Source organism: Mugil cephalus, chromosome 10 (assembly GCF_022458985.1).
Source record: "Mugil cephalus isolate CIBA_MC_2020 chromosome 10, CIBA_Mcephalus_1.1, whole genome shotgun sequence".
Taxonomy (NCBI): Eukaryota; Metazoa; Chordata; class Actinopteri; order Mugiliformes; family Mugilidae; genus Mugil; species Mugil cephalus.
In genome coordinates this window covers 15,267,205-15,273,465 of record NC_061779.1, presented here as the reverse complement: position 1 = coordinate 15,273,465, position 6,261 = coordinate 15,267,205, and positions in this window count along the sequence as shown.

Sequence of the window (6,261 nt, the reverse complement as noted above, 5' to 3'; positions counted from 1 at the left end):
TTTGAGCACTGAATATGACAGGAGCAGAGTATAATGCATGCTCCTTTTAATCTCTTATTTCCACTTACTAGATACATATAACATGTGTTTCCTCTTCCACATAAAGTAGTTGTGCAACACAGATGCAGCTTGATACTAAGCATTGTTAAGAGCCCGACCTGTTATGTAACTCGTGCAAAATGAAACTATTACTTATTGGGACCTTGAACGTCACAATGCATTTTGCCAGCCCTGACAATTAGAGCAAAAAATTTTCTATTCATTAACGGAGCTTAGAACATTAAGGGCAAAACCTCAAACCATTAGCAGTAATAAACTGTATTAATATGATACCAAATGTTTCACTTCCAGGCCTGTTGCACTGTTATGCAATGCCCATTATGACTTTTATATCTTCTAAAAGGTAGCTAAAAAGAAAATGTGACATTTCAGTGCCTGAACCTCAACATCTACGAATGTAAGTGCTAGTCTCTCTCTTTTTTTTTTTTTTTACCCCCTACAGAGGTTTCACAGAGAGTGCACCATTTAAAATGTTTTCTACGTATTATGTGAAAATCTCATTTAAAAAACTAATTCCTAGTTTGCTTTCTGGTGGGCTCATCAGATATCCAGCAACTCCCCCTGCTGGATAGTAAGTGTCATTGCTTTAAGGCTGAGTATAAGCAATTCTTCAGAAAATGATTTCCAAGGTCACCTCATCTATATTAATTTCCACAGCAACACCCACACCTATCAAGAAAACATATAAAGAAGGACGACATGGCAAATTTCTGGAATGAATATCTTCCTGACAATCCAATAAGCTAATCAGATAACGAATAAAACTCTCATGTTAGAATCACTGACACACGCGGTCTAGTCGGCTAATCCAAAGTATGAAATCACCAAGCATCTGCTGTTATTACTGTGAGCTTTCAGCACATACCTGTTGCGGTCACAATTAAAGGAAGCCGGATGATTTCACCAGGTCAAATAACGAACGTGGGCCGTGAATGGATGGTTTCTTCTTCACTCCAGCCATGTGTCCAGGTATTGGCTGCCTCTAAGAGTGGATAATGCGTAATTTGTCTTCGTAAGCAGACGCGAATGAGCTTTATCATCTGTAGGTGGCTTTGCATTGGTCAGTGGGGGAGATTATTTGTCTCCAGGAAAAGGCAGAGCGCTGAGTGGAGAGCAAGAAAAGAGGAATACAAGTATAAAATACAAGGAAGCTGGGTTAACTTAAGCTAATATTCAGTGTTAGCTTCTTTAAATCTGAGTTCAACCATCCAAACAAACATACATGAAATATACATTTCCTAAATACATGGTTTGAGTACCAAATCTGTGTTATTGCTCTATGTGTAGTTGGTGTTTGTCTCTTTATTAGATTTGCCTAGATTTGCATTATTTGACATTATCTTCTGCAAAGTTTGTCATAACTCACGAAACAACAGAACAGCAAAAAGGATCAACAGGATGTTGGTATAATCTATTTTCACCTACACGAGGAAATAATTAAAATATATCTGATTTCACATGAATGCAACATCACACTGCTATTGGTGGTGCTTTGTCAGTATTAGGGGAAAATAACATCTCCCTCATCTTCAGATGTGTTATGACTCAAACTTGAAACCTTAGATCAGTTAATTGTGTTTTTGTTTTGTTATAAAAAATGTATTGTGATATTCCTCAATTCATTTTAATACACATTCTGTTATAACGTAGCATAATGTGCTTTAAAACACCGACTGTGAGCTATTCTCTGAGAGCACAAACGCCTGTTGAGCAGGGAATTCCTACTTTCAGCCACAAGAGGGCAGTCTTTTCTCTTTTATGTCAGGTTCTCGGTGCAGAGCTCACCTTATCTGTGGGTCACACAGAGTTTTCGTGAGAAAGTCTTTGCACTTTCCGTCTGTCAGGTTGTTTCAGGTTATTTGCAAGTTCGTCTCGTCGATTTAGGCAGAAGAATGAGGGCAAATCTGCACAAACACAAACAGAAAAGGCGCACCACGCGCTTACACTCCATACAGACATTATCTTCGTGGCTCCGGCCTCCTGTTTTGCATCAGGCTGAGTTTACCTTTGCCTCTTTCACTTGATAATTTGTAAATGTCTCGTGTGACTAATCTCATCACTTAAGCCAGATGGCATTAAGCCAACAGCTGGAAAGCAGGTTCAGGTGAAACTGCTTCCACGTGTGATTTTCAGGAAGGAGACACCGTTCAAGTATGAAGACATGTTTCACTTTGTGCTTTCATACCGCTGAAGCCCTTTGTTTGCGAGAAGTGCTTACAAGCACGGCCCCTGGCAAGGAAACCCAAACATTTAAATGTACGGAACAAGACTACTGCACAAACCTGTGGGCGAAAAACACCAAACAAAGGCATGTGCGTATTCCTTTGTTTACGCGTGTGCTACTTTTTATCAAGGTGATCTGCAGTGACCTACAATGAAAACTTGTGTGTGGGCTTACTTCTACTTACAGAACAGCCGATGTTTGTCCTGGTTGCTTGGGAAACCGACTACACCCTCACCTGAGACCTTTAGTGTTTCAGGTGTGTTCAGTCCCTCAGTACTGCGGAGGAAGACAAACACACGGGGCTGGTAAACATGTTTGACAGATAGATTAAAGAGCACTGCATGACATGTGCAGCAAGAGCGAACGTAACACGGGGATGATGTGCAGTAAGTGCATGGACATTTCATCTGTCTCGGCACAACGCGTCTGAACCTCAGGCCTGGAAATGGTCTTGATTGGTTTGTTATGAGGAGGTCATGTCGGGACACGTTCCTTCTGCTCTTTGCGTGCCCATGGGTAGTACGTTCAGCTCTCCTTCATAATAACCACTTATTAGGCGTAACGCAGTAAAATCCTGATTTGTGTTTCTTGCACCAAACAAAAGGGCACATCCACCAAGAGGTGTGGATCGGCTCCCTGAAAAGAAATCAGTTACCATTTGTGAAAAGAATATGGGACTTAAGTGACTAAAATATTTGCTTATAAATCAAAAGTTGAATGCAGAAACAGGGATTTTCTGCCTCATATAATGTGGTATGACCGGTAGCATGCGGTGGCTAACTTTACACAGATATTCCTTCATGACTCTGCTTGTGCTCGTGCGGTTGGCATTTGCCACTTTCCCTTAATTCTTCCTTGCTGCCAGTCAGCAGAAGTGCAATAATTAAAAATGACAGAGACTGGTTGCTTTGCGCTGTGCTGCTACGGCAGTGGCAGCGAGACCAAATGTAATCATCTAATCCTCGTAGTGAGAGGTCCCTCTGTACTCTGCTGTCAGCACAAAATGGATTTTAAGGAAGTAGACAGGAAGGAGGCGTGGCAGACTAAAGGTCTGCTTGTGGCTAACAGCTTCACTAGTGAACACCAGGGCAGGCTCGTGCACACCCAGCCGTCTGCCTCTGCTCGCAGATTGCCTCATTGCACACCACTAGAGCAAAACTGTTCCTGGAAACGGGTCCCCCAAGGAGAAATGCATTTCACGATATCCTCTGCCTTGGCGCGCAGCCAGAGTACATATCTCTATTTTGCTACTCGGTGAGCACATGCTGGCATAAGGAATTTCACAGAATGACCTGGGGCCCACACAGAGGTTAACAGAGAATCCATATGCTGTGGTAGGGGGCTGTAAAAAAAAATGCAACTCTCTAAACCTACAGGAAGTTACTACAACTGCTGATTTCATTTCACAATCTGTCAAACTGAACTGAACAGTTTCGCCTTCCTTTGATCAAGAGGAGATTCTTAAACCTATATGTGTGTGTGTTTTAAGCGTCTGTGCTTTCCCAGGGAGCAGTGGTCTTTCTCAGTGGATGAGGGGGTGTTGAGTCCCGCGCTCAGCTGCATAAACTTCCAGAATCCGCACATCGGCCAACATCCAAACAACCAGATGTCGGATTCACGCTCAAAAAAACCCTATTTCCTCCGCAACCCCCCCACCCACCCGATCCTTCTAAGGGAATGATGTGCACAGGATCAAACAGAGACTTGAGCTGCCCTGCAGTAACACTGTGGACAGGCAAGGTGGGAACAAGACAGCGAGACAGGCAAAGAGCACAGAACTGCTGATCAACACTTTCACACCAGGAACTGAAGCCACAACGACGAAGCCGCCTTTGCGTCAGAGCACAACCACAGTTTAATAGATGGAAATGAATCTGAGAATTGGGCGTAAACAGGCAAAATCAATAATCGTTGCTCTAGCTGAACATTTGCAGGCCAAAACCGGTCAATATATTCAGTGCCTCATGTCAGCCACAGGCCGCTGTTAATGCCATGGTCTCTATAATCCACAGAAATGTTTCTATTACTGGATTGTACATAAACACTGCTGTCTGGCACGGCAGAGCCATTGGATCTGACTATTCTGTTCCAGTCTGGGCTGACTAAACATCAGGATCTGAAGCGGTGCAGAGATTTATATGATGAATGCAAGAGCACATAAACAGAATGTGGGTTAGTGTGCTGCTGGATTAGTGCTGCAAAGTGTACTTACACTGAACCCCAATTGATCCCAGTGGTTAGGCCAGCTCCTTTCACATATGTCTGAACGGCTGGACACAAATTACAAATTCTAATTGCTCTTTGTATCAATGCTTCAAGCAAAACGCTCATTAAGCCGCAACTTCAAGCGGAACTATGAAGCATGAACTTGCACCTCGAAATAAAGCAGAATTACCACTTTCCGTCTCCGGCGTACAGTGGGCAAACACATTTTTTACTGTTTAATTGCTAATTACTGCATGAATCACTGTGTTTATAGTCTGCAGCGAGGCATAGCTCTAAAACCAACTCTGACACCGAGAGAAACAAACACCTGTTTGCTGCAGGAAGTCACATAGTTGTTGCATCTGCGGAGGAGACGCAGAGACAAAGAGTCAGTGGGGTCCTCATCCCCGCGCTGATTGTCCAGGTTGCGTTACAGACCATAAAAGCCCGAGTCGGGGCAAGTCGACAAGCACCTGTCTAATCCTGCTGATCATAGCAGCATTGTCATTATCTACGGGCTCTTGTCTGTGACTGTAATTAGAACTGCCTTGGATGATCTGAAACACAGATGGTGGTGGGAGTCTAAACAAATAGCAGTAAGGTAATCGGTTGGGGATGTGGGAGCAGACAAATCTTTAAAAACCTTAGTCGGGAGGCTAAATGCTTTATCGACTGGAGTCAGGACTAGCCAGGCCGTAGACATTCACTTAAGAGTAGCTCTTCGGTAGCGCTAAAGCTGTTCTGTGGATGTGCTCCGAATCGACCTGAGGTGTAATGCAAGAGATGTGAAAAATGCAGTTAGCCAAATGAGATTATTGAATCACACACAGTTGTGTCCTTGTGACGTTTGTTGATACATGTTGTGCATCCAGTCTGCAATCCAAGAAATGAATAGTGCCAGGACAAGAAAGTTGTTCTTTCTTTTGAATGCAGGTGCCTGTGCTTTCCTACATTTTACCTGAGCCTTTCAGTCAGCGCGTTTGTTCTGAAATTAAAATTGTTTCCCCCTAAAATCATGCTCACAAGAAATAAGATTTACACGAGACAAAGCTGGCCAAATACAAAAACTCCCCGTAGCGAAGCTATCCATGAAATGGATTTATGATCTTCGCTTAAAAATGAAACGTTTAAAATAACCTGGGGACACTTGTTTGATGCTCGGTTGGTTTTGAACTTGGAAACAGCAGATGAGGGAGAAAGCTAGACTCAGACTTGATTCATTTTAGGCTTTATTCCATGGTTGTTATCATCTATGGATGTTTTTTATTTCTAGGGAAAAAATAAACTCCAAAGCTCAACTTGTAAATCAAGTGGATGAGAACATGAACAGAACTGGGTCCAGTTAAGAGCACTCTGTGACACATTAAAAAAAAAACAATCAAAAAAAAGAGTTAGTGGAGTCCAGATTGATTATTTGAACTTTCTGTGCAGATTTTCCAATATTACGATATGTTCTAGACGCTGTGTTTCTTCGGGATGTTTAAATTGGCATCATCCAGAGGCGAAAGCCTCAGCTGTCGAGCCTTGTGAATGCAGGTGTGGAGCTGCTGTGAAGTCATGTAATCACAGGACGGAAGGGATGAAATAGGAAAATGTCAGCGGCACTGCTGACACGGCTGGGTGAGGCCCTATCCCGGTCTGTCAGGGTGTTTGTTTTTTGCATACCAGTAAAACGTAAAGATTGCCAGCAGAAGGTATTGAAAGCGCAGCTTTCAGGCCGCTTAAATTGTTTTTACTGTTGTTGACCTACATTCAACTTGCCATGTCAGCCC